Source organism: Parasteatoda tepidariorum, chromosome 6 (assembly GCF_043381705.1).
Source record: "Parasteatoda tepidariorum isolate YZ-2023 chromosome 6, CAS_Ptep_4.0, whole genome shotgun sequence".
NCBI classification, from domain to species: domain Eukaryota; kingdom Metazoa; phylum Arthropoda; class Arachnida; order Araneae; family Theridiidae; genus Parasteatoda; species Parasteatoda tepidariorum.
This window is the reverse complement of record NC_092209.1, coordinates 20,939,352-20,958,995: the sequence shown is the minus strand read 5'-3', so window position 1 is coordinate 20,958,995 and position 19,644 is coordinate 20,939,352. Positions and strand designations below refer to the sequence as shown.

Below are 19,644 nucleotides of genomic sequence, written 5' to 3'. Positions count from 1 at the left end.
TAATCTTTATATAAAAACATTTCATCATAGACCGAGCCATAGAATGATCGGCAAAAGTGAATTAAAATGCGTCTATGCAGCTTAATTTGGAAAACTCACAGATTTATTCTCATATAAACAGTTTTACTTAAAAAATAATAATAATTTATGTTTCTTATGTTTTGTACGTCTATTCATAATCTTACAATCATCGCATTTTCACCCTCATATAAAAAAGCTTCTCCAAAGATGATCATTGAAAGTGAATTAAAATGAGTCTATGCAGCTTAATGTTGGAAACTTACGGATTTATTCTCATATAAACAGTTTTACTTAAAAAAATAATAATAATTTACATTTTTTAATTTGTACGTCTATTCATAATCTTACAATCATCGCATTTTCACCCTCATATAAAAAAGTTTCTCCAAAGATGATCATTGAAAGTGAATTAGTATGCGTCCATGTAGTTTAATGTTGGAAACTCACTGTTTTTGCCTCATTTAAACAAATTTACTTTAAAAAAAAGAAGATAAAAGCTACTTATTAATATAATTAAGAACAGATTATTTTGAAACATTTCTTAGCTAATTTCCCCATACACCATAAAAACATTAATGAAAATATAACAAGACAAAATAACAATAAATGTATCATAGTTTAAAAGCCATTATATTATCTTAATTAAAACATCCACACGTGGACATCATTAAAACATTAACGACAGAGCATGGAAATCGTTTCTATAGTTAAAATAATAATACCCATAACAAGTGAAATGTAATAAACGCAAGCCTATGGGCAAAACCTAAACCTAAACTATCATAAAACAGTATACAACTATAAATGCAGTAGTAGATAATTGCGTTAGTTATAATAAATCCGAAAAGAAAATTCTCTTGACTTAATGCTTTTTGATAATAATGAACGATTACTATTCAAATTAGGATGATGCTATTGGTCTTCATTGATATTCTACTAACGTAGTCAATTGATCAACTAGTTAATATCCGATTAATTATGCCCCGGGGCAATTGACAACTTCCTTAAAGATGGTTAAAATGTGTTTTGTTTATTTTTTTTTTTTTACTAATTCTTAGAGAAAATGTATTCTAATAATTAGGATAAACGGATGAATCTAATTTAATAATAAATGAAATTCAATACGAGAAATGATGAGTTATATTTTTTTTAAAAATGCTAATCTATCATGATATTGAATTTGGCATAGTTTCGTTCAATTACAACCGTTAAAGAGATTCAAAAAATTTAACTATGCTAGTTGCGTAACGGTTATATAATTTTCAAGTTCCTTTTTTTTCGAATAATTATCTTTACAAGAAACACATTTTACAAATTAGATCATAAAAAAAGAAACAAAAATTGTTTACTACGTGTTTGTCAAAATATATTCCTAAAGGTAGTCATATTATATACTAGTCAATTAATATGGTTTTTTGGTATTTTAATTAAATGATAATAAATAATAATTTCAATGTTTTTTCAGGTCTATTATCAACTTTTAACATCATAAATTAGTTTCTAAATAGTCTGAATTAGCGGTATATAACCTAGTTTGAATTCATTCGAATCATTATCAATCATTTGAATCATTAGCAACACATAATTACACAGTTGTACGTAAAAAATGCTATTCTTTAAGTAAGGTAAATAATACCCACTGCTGTGCTAAAAAAGATATGGAAAATTTAGTGTATGTCGTAGTTAATTTGACTTTGACCTCAAATCATTCCAAAAGAACAAGAATTCCCCTAGCATAGATAAAAGTTCAAACCAATGTTGAATCAAGTAGTCCGATATAAATCCGACCTATCGTGTGATTTTGTAGCTAACTTAATTAGTTGTCAGGGTGAAAATTACTATAGTACAAGTTAGTCCGTCGTATACATGATTACAAGACATTATGGTTCATCTGGCACTGAAAATAAAATTACGGTCATAACTACTGGAATATGGTAAACTGCGGTAAAACCAAAAGGCACGATAATTTTTATCGAAGCGCTTTGCCAGTAATCTTGGTAAAATTAACAATAAAATAAAGCATTAGAATATATGATAAAATATGTCGTAAAATTTGGAAATTTTATCAGGATGCCTTAGAGCATGGTATAAAAACCATTTATTCGGTTTTGTATTTTCTGCTAAATATGTGGTATTAAAAACTAAAATTTTGAAAACCAATATTTTCGGTAAACCATTATCATTCGAACGGAAAAATTACCAAATGAATGATTGAAATACCGTATATTTTGGTCGTGTTACCCAGAATTATGCTGTTTTTCTTTTTTTTTACCAGGAATGTTTGTTTCATTAACATACAGTACGATATTTTTACAAGAACTCTTTTCTCCGTGCGAAAACAACTATGAATGAATTAACTCATGCAACAAATTATCGTTAACTAAGACTCAGCAAATTTCTGCGACCAAGATATAAGGTACCGATTTTTCATAGTGTATAATACTATATAATATTTCACAATTTCGATGACTACTAACAAAAAGTGTTATGCTAAAATTATGCATTCTATTATATTAGAAAAATTCTTTTTTTCAAATCGGAGGTGTTAAGATATGAAGGATTGAGTTTAAAAAGTTCAATAACAAGGATTAACATAACATTGTGCAGATTTGCGGCTTGACGATATAATAGGGCATTTCCTTCCACGTTAAATGTATTTTTCGCCGATTATACCTAGTAAATAAATTATTAACACCAAATAATTTCTGTGCGTTTGTTTACAGGTTTTGTTTTCTCCATTTTTTTTATACAAGAAATAAAAAACCTAACGTGAAAACTAAAGAAAACAAACTTAAGCGTTCATGTCAGTCCATTTATTACAAATGCCCACTGAACGTGTACAAATTTCTTATAGGATTCTCACTTCTAAATATACTCGATGGATCATTTTCCCCCATCGATACGCAAAACAGCATCGCCGTTACCGATAATTGCTTAGTTGATAATAAATATTCACCAAATGTTCTTGTGAATATTAATTAAGGAGGATGCTGGGGGGGGGGCAAAACGGGGCGTGTGATAATCACGACCCAGAAAAACCCCCTTACCTTGTCAAGGTAGTCCGGAAATCGGCAAGCCTTTGATGCATATATATATCCGTACCCAACGGCTTGTTGGATGGACTTGCAGTACGATGAGGTCGTCATGAAATTGCCTGCCTGCCCCGCAGATTTCACCTGACATGGATTTGTAGGGAGGTGTCCCCTAGGAAGAGACCCACCTGACCACAGCCATGATCGTGAGTCGGTCAGTCTCATTAAATAAAGATCGAACAGTAGAGGACTAAAAATGCCATCAACTCGAAAGGATGTTACTTTGTAGAATACCACTTAGTTTATTAATAATGGTTTTTAAGATAACAGGTTTGGTTATGTGGTGTGTGTGATCGCCTAGAATTAGAATCAGACGCGGTGTGTTTTTATGAATATATACGGATTCGTTAAAATCGTTTTATCTATGCAAACGTTCAATGATTTGTATATATCGTTTGTCTTGAATTAAGATAATGCAAGCTTTTTGTCTTCGGGACATTAAATGCTTGATTTCAGATTAAAGGTCTCAATGATGTTTAATTTCGGAGCTACGTTATCAGCTTTCTTACTAAATAAGTGTAATATAGTGAGTAGGTCAAAATCTGTGCAATTTTTGAGTTGAATATTTACTAGTTATTTAACTCATATTAAAGTTATTAAGAAAAATTATGACGCAATTCGTTTTTCTTTGGGGGGGAGGGGGTTTTCAAGTAGAGGCAAACTGCTTGAAACATAGTTAGTAATTTTTAAAAAAATTATATTTCAGCACTTTTTTTACATTTGAAATCTATATTTTACACTTTACAAACATTTTGTGAAGGTGCAACTGTGTGGTACAAGAAATGTTTTTGTAGGAAGGTGCAAGAAATGTTTTTGTAGGAAAGGGAATCAAGTGTATAGTTCGGTGATAACAAGAGCTTCCGACTCCCTTACTTGCAGTTACTGTGGTTACCAAGATAAGTAACTTAGAACATGAGGGTGGGGTTAATAGCTTCACATTGGTTCAGGTTGCGATGGTCACGTGATTTTTCAATTCTTTCCCTTTAAAAATGGTTTTACTCTTGTTTCCATAGCAGCAGGCAGCCTCAGACATTCTGTCGCGAGGTGTTCTCGTGACAATAGCACAAAACTTTGATTTCAAATTATTTTTTATAGATTCTATTTTCAAATATCTTATTTCAGACCACTTTAAATTCAAAGACCTACAGACAGCTCCATATTGATTTCCCGATCATTGTGAGTACCGTTAAATTAAAAATGCCTTTAAGTAAGCTTGAAGCAATTTCTCCGCATCTATTGTTCCTTTTGTAACCATATTAATGGTAAATGCGATTAAAGTGTTCCTTCTTTTATTTGGCGCACTTTACACAGTATTACTATAATATACTCCAAATAGCAACATGTATGTGTTTTTTATAAATGTTTTGTTGCATCAATTATTTATAAAAAAAACGCATATTTTTTTCATAAGAAACTAAGTACAAAAGCATCCTAAATTAACAAATACCCTTGCTGCAATTGCAAACCAAGTCATCATTGTAGCATTGAAGTTTAAAAAAACTCGTAGTTTTATCTATTATAAAATTATTTTGATAAAACCCAAAAAAACATAGCTAAATATCACAAGCCTAAAGCTTGAGCCGTAATGGCTCAGTAGTTAATGGTATTGAACTATCATTGCAAAGAACTGGGATTAAATTACTAGTGGCAGCTTGCAGCAACTTTTTCTTCCGGCAACTTTTCGCCAAAAATATGGTTCAGCTCCCCATTAAAAAATTGGTATGAAAAATAATTTAAGATTTCGAAGAACTACAACAGTGCTTCTGAGAGTACTATGATATGAGTACAATTTCGCACTGTATTACCGGACATGAAAATTTAAATTTTCAGCTAGTAGCCGGTGACTGGTAGACTCTTAATTACTCAAAAGCCATTTTTTAATCATATCTAATGAGGCTGTGACCAATACCGATTGGCCCTATTAATTTAATAGCCAATGTTTGCTTATTTCATTTATTTATTTATTTTTTGGCTTGGATTAAATTACATATTTTTAAAAAAAAATTATATTAGAACTTTTTTAAAGCTATAAAAAGTTAATTCAACAATAAAAATAACATAAATATGCGAAAACATTTAGCTAAATATACTGACTTGACTTCACCGTGTAAGAAAATTCGATGCACAATAAAAAAAAATTCCCCCCTCCCCAAAAAAAGAAGAAGAAAAAGTGACTAGTTATTCATTTAATTTAAATCGCCATTTTTCTTTCCTTCTTTTTTTTACTTTTTTTTTAAAAAATTTAATTGCCAATTTTTGCTCATTTATTTCCTTATTTTGCTAGGAGTAAACTATATATTTTTTTAAAAATTCATAATCGAAATAATTTACAGCTATAAAAACGTTAATTCAACAATAAAAATAATTTAAATACAGTGAAACCTCTCGGTAAGGGCCAATTGTCGTTCGATTGAAAATTGGCCCTTATGAGGGGTGGCCCTTAAATGGGGGTTTCCAAAAAATAAAATGAAGAAATCAAAATTTATGTAGAAAAAAACTGCTTATTAACATTTTAAGTTTTTATACATGTTTAAAAAATTTCAATTGAAGTTTGTTTACTTTTTACAATTTTTTCGCAAACAATTTTAGTTTCTAATGATTCCTTAACTCTATAGAACAAATTAGTTAAATTCGCATCATTTATTAATGCCTTGGATTGGGATATCAGTTTATTTACTTCTATTAGCGTTTCTTGGTTTGATAAATATGGCACGGGGGACTCATTCTCATTATCTGAATCAGACTGAACTCCTGAAAAAATTTAACAAATAAGTTTAAAAAAAATATGTGTTGTATTTTTTTAAAACTTAAAACAATATAATTTTTGAGAAATTTTTTTTAAAAATAAATGGCCTTTATTGGAGGTAGTCAGGAAAATGTGGCCCTCTAATGGGAGGAAAATTAACATTATGTCTATGGGGAAAATTTTCGTTCCTCAAAATATTGGCCCTTAATAGAGGTGGCCCTTAAGTAGAGGTGGCCTTTAGGAGAAGTTTCACTGTATGTGACAAAATTTAGCTAAACATACTGACTTGACTTCACCATGCAAGAAAATTCGATGTGCAATAAAAAAATCCCAAAAGACAAAAAAATAACGACGGGAAAAATCGACCAGTTATTCATTTATTGTAAGTCGCCACTTTTTTTTTCTACTCGCCACCTGGTTTCATGTCTACATATTACTTATTAAATTGTTATCAATTATTTGCTGAATCCTGATTTGAATAGTAAATGTTTAAAAAAATCTCTTATCAGTTTTTTTTCTTCAAATTATAGATAACAATTGAACAAATAAAAGTTAAATCACGTAAGAAGTAAATTCAAGCATTCTCTGAAAAGCAAAATGTCTTCTTTCTTTTGACAACCAGTAGCAAGGACTTTCACGTCCAATGCATAAGAACGCAAATGAAATCGAAACAGTCATAAATTGACGGAGTGTGCCAGATCTTTAAGTCCAAGCAAGTTATTGTTCTTCTTCAGCATAAATTCATCTTCTTTTTTCTCTTTTAAATACGCGATGTTCCCATTTTCTGTTATTTCCCAACTGTGAAGCAAGAATTGAACTTGATCCACATGTTTCATAGAGGGTTACGTCAAATACTTGCGTTTTTCTTATTTGAATAAACCTTTTATTATAATTTACTGACAAGAAGTAAATAAATGATGTTTTTTTCCCTCTCAGAATTTCTCACGAAATAATTGAGGTTCGATTTTAATTTAAAATAATTGCAGTCTGGATGCATCTAAGAAATGTTAGGCTGGAGAAAATCGAATCGACAATTGAATTTGTAGTTATTCAGTATTATTTTTCACGAAGAAAACACTTGAAGTCAATGATAATAATAATAATTAAAGTAAACACTACAAAATTTCGAAATCAATGATAAAAATAATTGATAGTTAGAGTTTAAGTTATTGAATTAAATTTTAATGTAACGGAATTATGATAAATGCTAAAAATTTGAATTAAATGACGAAACCAGTTAAACATAATGTTAAAAGCAATTAAAAAGGGTGAAAAAAATTGTACTATTAGTTATGAAAAATTGAACTAAGTATTAAAAAGACTGAAAAAAATTGGAATTAATGAGAAAATCAATTTAATTAAGTGTTTAAAGCGATTAATGTTAATGATAAAAATATTTAAACTAAATGTTATAAGATCGGGAATGTTAAAGGTCAATATAATTTTACCTAATTGATATGAACTTTTGATTTTAATGTTAATGATAAAAATAATTGAACTAAACTATTGAACTTCATGTTGTAACAACTAAAAAAAATGTTAAAAATTTATTTAATGATAAAATCTTTTAACCAGTTGTTAAAAAAACTGAACTAAATAATTAAAGCAATCAAACAAAAATTGATACATGGGAAAGATTAAAAATTTGAAACATTTTAAGCTCTTCGATCCAATGTATCTTCGATCGTCGCATCATTTATATGAACCATTATGTGATTGATGGAATGTGATTGATGTGAATGAGAAATGTGATTGATGGAAAGAGAAATTATCTAAAACAATGTTTTCTTCAAGTGTAGTTTCTTTTCTTTTTTTTACTATTTTTTTCTCTTTCTGCGTAGAAGATATTTAAAAGACTGCCATTTATGCACAAGTGATTTCTGAGAAATGTGTAACAATTGAAGAATTTGAAACTTTTCGATCCACTGTAGAGACCTTGCAGATGATCTCGCATCATTTATATTAACTACTCATAGCATCATAAATGAAACATGTTTTAATTGTTGTTGTTTTAAACTTTAAGCAAGTTTCACTTCGATTGTTGTTTGTCACCTACTGTAATTCAATTTCACTAATTGTTTACATTTCACTAATTATACAACAAATAACATAATTTTATGAGAATTTAAAACAAGTTTCCTTAATAACCTGAGAAATTTTAAAATTTAACGGCAGAATAAAACTCTTAATTGCCTGATAATATAATATACCGAAATAATATACCACCAATAATCGAATAAAATTCTTGATTGTCCGAAATTTAAATAAACTTCTATTTAAAAGCTAAATATAAATCTCTTTATTATTTTCTAACAAGCAAATTTAAGATACACTGGCTTCAGTTTGTGTTAATTAATGCTGTAAATAGATATATAGATTTACCTACAGCACCTATACGACAAATTTTTTAGTTCTTAAGAATGTTTAATTAAATTTCTTCAATCACCTATATATTTTTAACTACATAGATTTTTACAATACATTTTTAGTTAAATTAATACAATTTACATCACATACATACATGAATTTTCTTCAAACATTTTTAATTAAATATATGATAGTCGGAAATTTATAACAGCTTTTGTTTATAAGCTGTATATCTCTTTGATATTCTTTAATACAAGTAGGGCAATTATTCTCTAATAAAAAGAGAATTGTCTGAGATACACTGATTTCAGTGTTTGTTGATGTTGTTTACAGGCAGAAAATACGGTTTTTATAAAACGATAAATTCAAGTGAAAAAGTTTCATCCTAACGATCCTTGTCTCATTCGTAAGCGCGAAACATATCGTCTGATATCTCTCCCTACCCCTCTAAAATCTTAAATACGACTCGTGACGGATAAATGAGAAACGACCCTCTTAAAAGATCTTGCATTTGCGTCAGATAACGTTCCGAATTCGAACAAACGATCATAAAACTCGACGACATTTAGAGAAAAATGCCCTCAAACGACAAGAAGAATTCTTTCACGCTATCGCCCGCAAGCTGTGTAATAAATACTTCTAAAAGAATCCCCAAAGAAAACAATTACATTTCTTTTTTGTTCCATTGCCTCCTGCATCTCAAGTGAAAGGGTCGGGCGTGCACAGAAAAATCTTTTTAAAGGGCCTTTCCCCAGTTCAGCCCACATTTTGAAAGTCGCAGTCCTTGAAGGTGAACGCCTAGGACTGGGGCACAACGAATTCTTGTTTTTTAAATAGAAGGGGTAAGGGAAAAATGTTAAGTTTATTCAAGTATTGTTTTTTTTAAATAAAGAACAATAAAAAAGTGTTAGGGGTGTGGTTGATTTATTCGAACTTGGGGATGCAGCAAGCGAGATCAGAAAAATAAGAACCTTGGCGACATTGCAATTGATTTATTTCTCCACAATAAGTTTTGATAATCACGCAGCTTTGCCATTTATAATAAAATTCATTTATCAGAAATGTAAACATAAAATGTTTTTATTTATAAAATAAATATATAGTTACTTTAAAAAAAAAATAACAGAACGTTAGGCCATAATCTCGGTATATCGAACACCAATAAGGCAAAAAATTTATTGCAACCTCAATAAGATGTCACAACGAACTGAGTATTCGTTCAAATAGAACCACAATATCACGTAAAGATACAAAAGAAATATTGCAGTACGATTGAAACTAGAAGCATATAAAAATTAACTTATTTTTCATTATTAAAATTAATAACCAAATAATAATTATTATTAATTATACTAAACATAATTCTTCAATCTAAAGCTTTATTTAATTAAGAATTTTGCTTATTTACATGAAAATATATAAGATTTCAAGTTTTAGTGTCAGTGAAAACATTACTAAAACGTCAGATTTTGTTTAATTGATTATAAAATTGAAATATATCTAACAGGGAGAAAAATATTCTGATTAAATTACGGTATTGTACATTTAACAGTCATGGTAGGAATGACAGGCAATTTGGATCCCGGTCAGAGGGTCAGACGTCGTGGTCAGCGTCTGAACTAGTACCCCTCTCTCCAAGAACTTACAGCTACGACAGATTTTACAGTTGTTGTTTTGTCTACTTCCAGAATATAATTCACAAGCTCCAGCTCTCAAACAAAGGTGTGAGCCACACTTTAACAGACTAAATTTGAACAATATCACACTTTAACAGACTAAATTTGAACAATATCACGGTAGAACAGTTTACAAAATTTTTAATGGTGTAGCATTACGATAAAATTCTCCATTCACAATAAAAGAACTGTTCAAATCTCTAAGCGCTCGGAGAAATCGCTTCATCGCTAAATTATAATATCGGTTCCTTAAACCGTAATGCTATGCTAACTTAATAAATAAACTCAATAGCGTTTCTCTTTAAGTTACATTATAATATCCTGTTATCTAATTTAAGAAGGGTTAGTTTGAATAATAATATTGTTTAAATTAATATCGTATTAAATCTGTTGCAAATTCAAACAATGTTCTGGTTCAAACGCTCCAACATTTTTAACAGTGCAGAATATAAATTTGATCGAAATTTTTATGGAATTTTCATTATGAAAATTAATCCATCTTGAATTTAATTCTACAATGAAATTGTCTGTTTTACAATTCTTTTACTTGATTCGAATTGAAAATTATAAGTTCATTACAAAAAATTTAACTATGCAAACTATAAACAAAAGTAAAAATCGAGTTCAAAAATATAAAATTATTGACTTGGATTTTTAATAATCAATATTTCAGTTTGCAGATCAAATTACACACATGTATGAGGATATAAATTCATATTGTAAGAGAATTTGGATTTATCAAAAAAAAATTAAGTAGAAATTTAAAACATTTTAAAATGCTGCCAACTACCTTTCTCTATGGAAGAAAATTGCTTTTTATTTAATTTATTTTTCATAAATTGATAATTTCTTTTAAATTAGTAATTGTTAGAGAAAAATATTGGCTAAGAAGAAAGCTGCAAGTTTCAACATAACTCATAAGATTTTTCTACAAGTTTTAAGTATTCAATAAGTCAAGAGTTACATAATAATAAAATTTTATTTTTTTATGAAATATTGTAATTGATAAAACTCTTAGACTGAAAGATCCAGATTAAAATAAGTTTTTTCCAAACAAGGAAGAATATTTTTATAGCTAACCTAAACTATTTTTATAGCTAAAAAGTTAAACCTAGTGAAAAAATCTAAATAGGTTTTTCTATTTACATTGATGTGAGACAAATGTTTGACGAATAAATCTGATTTAAATCTTGGATTTAATTTTGATGACTTGTTCCACGATCAAATCTGTACCTTCGAATCAAAGATTGAGATTATTTAATGTGAGGTTTAAACGCGTGGTTATGTGAGGTTTAACGTAAAATTTTGAGTACACAACGATTAACTAAACACATAAATTCAATCTTTCAAATTTACCATGTGTATTTAGTTAATCTATGGATATTAAAATTAATCTATAAGCAGTTATTCAAGTTTTATTTCGATTATATAAATATTAATCGATATTAAAATATTTAGTCAAAAAAATTAAATCTAAGCACCAAAACAATTTATCAAATATTGCTCGAATGTGGGAAAATCGAAAACTTCAATACTCGAAACAGTTAATTTATGTTTCCCCTTTAATCAATAGCTTTCCCACAAACTTTTACGAACAATTACGAAATTAATCAAAAAACGATCATTGAAAAAAAAAACGAAACAAAGATAACCGGAGAAGTAAATAACAAATCTGACCACACACTCAACCATGATTCGAATCGTAATCACCGAAAGAGGGTCAAAGTGGTGATTGCGATCGAGACAAACTGACGGACACATTCTATAAAGACCCCCTCTTCTTTGCATAATCACAAGTTATTTTGCATGAAATTGCTCAACTTAGGTAACTCGTGGTGAGGTTTTCAGGGTAGAGCACTGGATGGACTACAGGTATTAATCCTCGAGTACGTCACTGTGACCTAATATCTTCTGCCGAGTAAAAGCAGTGGTAGGAAAATAACATATATCAACGCGAGAACATGCCGAGGACGAAATTAAATTATCGTTAGAGCAGACGACATTTATCTCCAGATCAGTCAACAAGCGATTTCCACATTTTGTAATGAATGCAAACGACATGCTGGTATCGTTATGAAGTGAAGCGTTATGTTTTGTGTAGGATTTTGTGTTATAGAATAAAAAGGAATTTTATTTTTGCTTCCTAATGTTTTTATTTCACACCGTTTAAATCTTTTATTTTGTTTTAAAAAAAAATCTGCTTTAGAGTATATTGAAGACGCTTCACTTTGATTTTCATTTAAAATATTAACTATGTGTAAATAAATAAATAAAAAAAATATTTAAATAAATAAAAATAATATTTTTTTCCAAAATATTGAGCAAGAGAGATTTTTTGATTAATATATATGAATCCTTTTTCGTTTCGTTCTTTATCTCGTTTTCTTTTCTCTTTCTTAATATCTCTTTTGATAGTTAAAATACATCTTCGAAAATGATGTTAAGATAATAATTGTAACATTTTCATAAAGAAAACAATTAAAAATCGCATAAGAAAAATAAGAGTTCGACATAAAAAAAGAATATATGCCATGCCTAAAAATGTTGTAAAGCATACCATTGTTCATTAGTTCTTGAAGAAAATATGTAATAAAAAATATGGCTTAAATATTGATGACACCAATAATAATAATTTGTTTAAGGGGTCTAGGAGGTTTTGATTACATCGAAGAAGCATCAAAGTACAACTTTTTTCGACATTTTATAACTTATTTAAAATTTAACTTAATATTCCGAATTTTTCATAGGTGTTAAACATAAGTGCATAAATTATTTAAATTCAGATACTTTTGTAAAATAATGCAAAAAACTTTTATATTTTAATTTCCTTTGTAGCTGAAATTTGAAGGGGGAAAAAGATGTTCTAACGTCTTGAGCGCAAGATAATAGTCATAAAAACAATATTATGATTTTCAAACAACTTTTAAAAGGCTGTCAATGCTCTTTTATAATATAATACTCTTTTAAATATGCTCTTTTCAAAAACCATACTAGCTCAAAGAAATTGAAGAAAAAAAAGTATTTTTGAAATTAAAAAGAAAATTTTTCTTGAGTTATATAAAGAAATAATTTATTTTGACTAAAAAAACATAAAATATTTACAATTATTCAAGTGCTACTATGAATTTAAGCAACATGTTATACTCAAACCAACTAGCAAGTTTTAATTTAATGGATTTGTTAGAAGTCGAGAAAACTAGAGAGCAAGATTAAATGATTTAAATTGGGTCTTGCACTTCAAGAAAAAGAACATCACGGATACCCACACGTGTGACTTATTACGTCAGTGCCAGCTGATCGCTTATAAACAAAACGGCGTGTTTAAGTCGAACAAAGTTTCGTCGCATAAGTCAGAATGTTAATTAACATGGAGTTAATTAAATACAGCAATGTATCGCACATCGAATTTGTTATAATATAATTCTTTCTCGTCTACAGCTTTTACTTAACTAAGATTTATTATTTCCGTATTTTATTGTGACCGTTATGTATTTTTGTATTGTGTACCTTTCAACTTTGATGCATTATTAGATTGCTTATATTCTACCTGACTTCGAGCCTGTTTTGATGTTAAGTTAGATATATATAATGAAAGAATTGAAATTTATGTAAAAGAATCTTTAGGAAAGAATATAGAATGTGTCCCTTAAGAGAATGGGTAAGATAATTGATACTTGACGCTTTTGCTTAATCGAAATAGAATGGAAAGAACAGTTGCTAACGTAAACAAATGCCACGTTTCAACAACCAATCAAGATCGAGAAGCCCTCACTACGTCACTAGCAGATATCCCATTGGGAAAAACGGATTTAAATACAAAACTATAAATAATTACTTCAAACAAAATACTTGAGTTTGCAGCCGATTCCAATTTAGAAAAAAAAAATTCTGTTTTCATTGAATGGGACTCAGTATTTTTGCTATAATTTTGTAAGTTTTTTTTCGGCATTGTTATGTACTTGGTGTCAAATTGCTCATAATAAAACAGGCTATAATATATATTTAAAAAAAATTGAAACTGTTATTAAGAAATACCCTCTAGATCCCTTAAAAATGGTTTAGAAGTTTAAAAGCAGGCATTGTTGCATAATTTAAGAAACGTCGCATTTCTTATTATTTTATCAACGAAATACAAAAAAAAAAGAAAAGAAAAGAAGAAGAAGAAGAAGTAAAGAACGAAGAACAAAAAAATTTGCTGATATAACAACCTCATCGCAGCCTAAACATCCCAAACCGTTTCATAAATACAACAGGACTACAGACAAGCAACATAGCTGTCAAAGTCCTTGTTTAGTTCTTTAGAATCCCCTTTTGTGCAGAAAAATGCACGCTTTGTTCTGAAAAAGAACAAAATAAAAGGGGGCAACCACAAGAACAAGTCTTGAGTTCTGTCAGGTATTTGGAGATTTAAGTTGGACGGGAAAAAAACTAGTCCACCCTTTTCCTAAGTCGTAAAATTCGCCTTTTTTCAGAGATAGCAACTTGGCAATAGTTGCTCCTTTAACTTCGTTGCACGTAGAAATCGCAGATTACTTGACATGTTTAGTTGTTCAGTTGCATCAGAAATAATATTAAAAAAGAGAAGTTTCAGACTCTTCTATCTCAAAAGGGTTACAAGTTATCCAAGGGCACGTTCTCACAGTACTATCCCCCCTATGAGATGCCATGTTAACCCTTACAAAGCGGTTTCTGGAAAGATGAGAATATATTGCATTGGTTAGGAAATTCTTTGAAAAAACTCACCTTGCAACATCATAAGGGTTGGAAGTACTTAGGGTATATCACCTTATCTTTAGCCTCAACAGCAAGAAACAGTTTTCAGTTTATCTGCAAAATAAAAAAAAAGTGAAATGTAGTTAAATCGTTTTCAAGTTACAGTCAAACGATTTCTTAAAAAGAAACGTGATAGGAATGAAACAAATAGTTATTTATACAAATTTTATTTGATAAATGCATATTGGTTTTTAAAAAAATCACATAGTGACGTCATGATCACATGCGCTTTAATTAATTATTATTTTTTTATTAAATTATTATTCTATTATTTAATTAAATACTAGATTATTTTAGATGTTTTTAAGAATGCGAATTATAAATTTTTTATACATTTTAATGTATAATGAAAATTGTTGGGTTCATTACATTTGAAATGTATATTTTTATAAGTTTGGAATTTGTACCAAAACATGTTAATTAATTCCAGCAAGTGTTGGGGTAAAGTTTTGAGATTGTACACCGTATACTGTATGTAAACAATTCTACAGACATATATAGTTTTGGAATTCTGCATAACATGTTTACAATTCTACAGACATATTTTTGATACTCTATATCGTAAAAGAATAAAGCATTCTTACGACAGTCCGTTATGGGCCAAGGGGTCATAGAAAGTTAGGCTATACGATTTCGAGACCATCGGCATGATTGTATTAATGTGGCCGTCACAGCGCACAGGTCGCCTTTACTTCCCAGACAAGCTGGTACCCATTGATTTAAAGCTGCGTGGGCTTCAAGCCGCAAGTGGGGATCGAACCCTAGCTCTTCACAATGACAGTACAGTGCCTTAACCACTGTGCCATCACGGCTCAATCTGAAGTGGATGTTAAGTAATGTTATTGTAAAATCAAAATTTGGTGGTTTCATGTGAAATGTATAATTTTACACATTGAGAATAACTTATAGCTAATAATAAATTGAGAATAACTTATAAATTAGTATAAATTTATGGTAAATATACGTGATGAGAAAATTATTTGTGATTCTATTCTGCATGTATATAGTTTTAGAAGTGATACATTTTGAGTTCACGTTTTATAATTATTATTGTAAAATAAAAACAATTGGGTTATTAAAATGGTAAATGTAAGTTTATTTACATATTCGGAAAATGTATCAAATGAAATGCAGAATAAATTTGCAATAGACGTGTACGTTTCGATATTTCGATATTCGAATCCTATTTTACATGTTTTTCTTTACGCAAAATAAGAGGAAGGAAAGTTTGGTCGTTTTTTATGAAATGTCAATTTTTTATGTATTTAAAAAATTTATCACACAAATAAATTAGTTTAAACATGTGATAAAATCTAGAAATTAGTTCTTTAAATTATTGAGATTTTACTATATTTACACCAATAGAAGAAATTTTGAAAAAAAAATATATATAATTTTATTTAAAAAAAAAATTAGGTTTAACATTTGTAAGTGACTTAAATTTTATTTAATAAAACTGTTACATGGTTGTAGAAAAAAGAAATTTAAGTGATACAAATTATTGCTTTTATCATGAAATTATTTCTTTAACAAATATGTAACACCATTCAAATTTTACACAACATGCAAGAATTGCTTGACAAAATATGCTTTGTTTTCCTTCTAAACATTCAAATATTAGATAACAAAAACATAATATATTATCCTTAAATCTCCAATTCTATTTTGAATAAAATACAATTTTGAACGTTTAAGTCATTAAAAACTAATTTAATACATAACCCCATCATTTTAAATACAATTAGTTATTTAAATTTTTTAAAAAAAACAATACTTTTTTTTCTGTATCTCATTTTAAAATCTAAAATCAAATAATTAGACGATATTATAAATTGTTACGTTTTTCATGAACAAAAATTTTTGTATGTATTTTGCATGTATTTTTTTTTTTCAAACTTATTTTTTTTACAAAAAAAGTAAAAAGAGAAGTTTTGCGACAGCAAACGATGTAAGTAATTGAATATTTTGAATTAATTTTATTGATTTTAGTTTTACTGTTTTAATTTTTAATAAACTATCCATGAAATATTTAGGGAAAAGAATACAAAATTTTACAGTTTTTAAGTTGGAAGCATAATAATTGAACATAAAAATCTGAACACCCTACTTGTTATGCAAAAAAAAAAAAATTTAAATACTGAACATTTGGTTAGAATATATTGGATAGAATATTAGAAAAGCTTTATATAAAACTAAAAATTCTAATAGTTTGAAATGTAGCTTTAAATTTCTATTACTTCACCATAAGTATATAAAATATTAAATAATTTTGTCTTTTAAGTATTCAAATTGCTTTAATACCATTACTATTTATATACTATTTATCAACACTTTGTACAAATTAGTGGAATAAAATATCAAATATAATTTATTTAGCATTCTAATCGTGACAGTCGTTTTTTTTCTTCCTTTTCGTGACAGTTGTCTTTTTATATTTTTCTATCATATTTTAGATACTTTAATTGTTGTAAGATTCTTAACTACGAATTATAAGACATTTTATGCATTTACTTGGTATGAAAAACTTATGTTTATTTATTTATTTTTTTGTTTCAATACATAAAAATGTGGTACAATTGAGAGCTTCAATGTGAATATTTACTGATTTCACATAATGAGTTACTTAAGTGTTTAAATGAAACAATATACTCATTTGACACGTTAAGCAAGGCATTTTAAGAAATGTTAAATAATGCTTTTCTTATGCTTTTAAATTTTGATATTATAGTTTATTTGACATTTATACTTAATTGATAACTTACTTTATTATTATGAAATGTTATTTTAAGGATATAAATTGTATCAACAACGGAAATAATATTGCAACTTATTCGATATTTTAAATAAAGCACGGGTACAAAAAATAATTTATCTAAGCACCTAAACTGTAACATCATTATTAACAAAAAAGAAGAAACATTTGATTAAATTAAATATGGGTTTAAGAACATGAAATTTCTAATGATGACGCTTGTATAAATCATAACAACATTATTAATTATAATCGATAGGATTCAATATGAAAACGTATTAAATATCGACTACTTTATTTATTTAAGTAATTGAACTGTAACAATAATACAAAACAGACTTCTTAAGAATAATTTCAGATCCAAGAATTACAAACATGTCATCGAGGGATGCCTTTTTTTTTCTTTTTTTTTTTTGCAAAAAAAGAAAGAAAAATTCACTAGAATAGAAGAAAGGCGCGCACGCATAGGTAGCTCAAGGCGCGAAAATCAAGTTGGGAAGGGAAAAAGAGTTCTAGGCAAAAGAGAGAGAGAAAAAAAAGAACTAATTTAAAAAGAAATAATAAAAAGAAATAAAGGGAGAAGGGAAGAGAAAGAAAAAAACGCAGGTCATGAGGCACAACTCGCATAAGTCATAATCTCTTTTATAATATTGTCACGTATCAGCTCTCACCCGTTGAATACACGCTTTTTCTTCTGGGCCTTAAGTGGTTATGCTGAAAGGCATCAGAACATTACATTTTACAGAACATATCTGTATCAAGTATCAATTAATACGCCGCTAACCATTTAAATTAGTTCTAAAATAAATAGACTTTTGCTTTTTTTAATAATAAATTAGATAATAAATATGAAATTATATCAAATATTTCTACAAGCATTGACAAGTATCAGCTCTCACCCGTTGAATACACGCTTGTTCTTTTGGGTCTTAAGTGGTTATGCTAAAAGGCATCAGAACATTACATTTTACAGAACATATCGGTATCAAGTATCAATTAATACGCCGCTAACCATTTAAATTAGTTCTAAAATAAAAAGATTTCTACTTTTTTTAATAATTAATTCGATAATAAATATGAAATTATATCAAATATTTCTACAAGCATTTTCAAGTATCAGCTCTCACCCGTTGAATACACGCTTGTTCTTTTGGGTCTTAAGTGGTTATGCTAAAAGGCATCAGAACATTACATTTTACAGAACATATCTGTATCAAGTATCAATTAATACGCCGCTAACCATTTAAACTAGTTCTAAAATAAATAGTCTTTTGCTTCTTTTTTTAAAAATTAATTAGATAAAAAATATGAAATTTTATCAAATATTTCTTCAAACATTTTCAAGTATCAACTCTCACACTTTGAATACACGCTTGTTTTGGACCCTAAATAATTATAACAATTCATCATAACAATTTTTACTAAACATATTTGTATCAAGTATCAATAAATAGATAAGCCATGCGATAGCCATTTTAGTAAGTTTATAAATAAATAAATTAATATTTTTCAAATTAGATAATAAATATAAAATTATTTAAAAAATATTTTAAATATTGCCCCGTATCAGCTCTCACCCGTTGAGTACACGCTTATTCTTCTGGGTCCTTAAGTGGTAATGGTAAAAGGTATCATAAAATTTTTTATGAAACATATTTGTATCAAGTATCAATAAATATATAAGCTAAATGATAGCCGTTTAATTAGTTTTAAACTAAATCAATTATTATTTTTCTATTTAGATAATTAATATGAAATTATTTAAAATATTTTTTTCAAATATTGTCATGTATCAGCTCTCATGCGTTGAATACACGCTTGTTCTTTTAAGTCCTAAGTGGATATGCTAAAAGGTATCATAACATTATTTTTATTAAACATATCTGCATCAAGTATGAATTGATATATATGTTACCTGATAGCCGCTTAACTTAGTTTTAGAATAAATTTTTTTTTTCAATTCGATAATAAACATGGAAATTTATTAAAATATGCTTTTACTCACATAAGTAAAAGATGTTTTAATAACTAATTACAAGTGCCAAGCTTTAAAAGTAGATATAAATTATACAGTTTAAAAAAACATTAAATTCCTAAAACTTCTTGATTTAAAATATCTATATATAGTATCATATCAATAAACATATACGCTACATGATACCGTTTAAATAAGTTTTAAGATAAATCAAATATTACTTTTGTTAATTAGTTAGATAA

General features: G+C 28.2%; 1 protein-coding gene across 2 annotated transcripts in view; it reads right to left on the bottom strand.

Annotated features, from left to right (window-relative positions):
• Positions 1 to 19,644, bottom strand: part of LOC107443229 (zinc finger protein 26) — a 127,027-nt gene that overhangs the window by 49,904 nt on the left and 57,479 nt on the right. For both annotated transcript variants that reach the window (XM_043048580.2, XM_043048581.2), the window contains exon 2: positions 14,646 to 14,729. The gene's annotated coding sequence lies outside the window, so the exon portion shown is untranslated. The remainder of the gene's footprint in view (positions 1 to 14,645; positions 14,730 to 19,644) is intronic.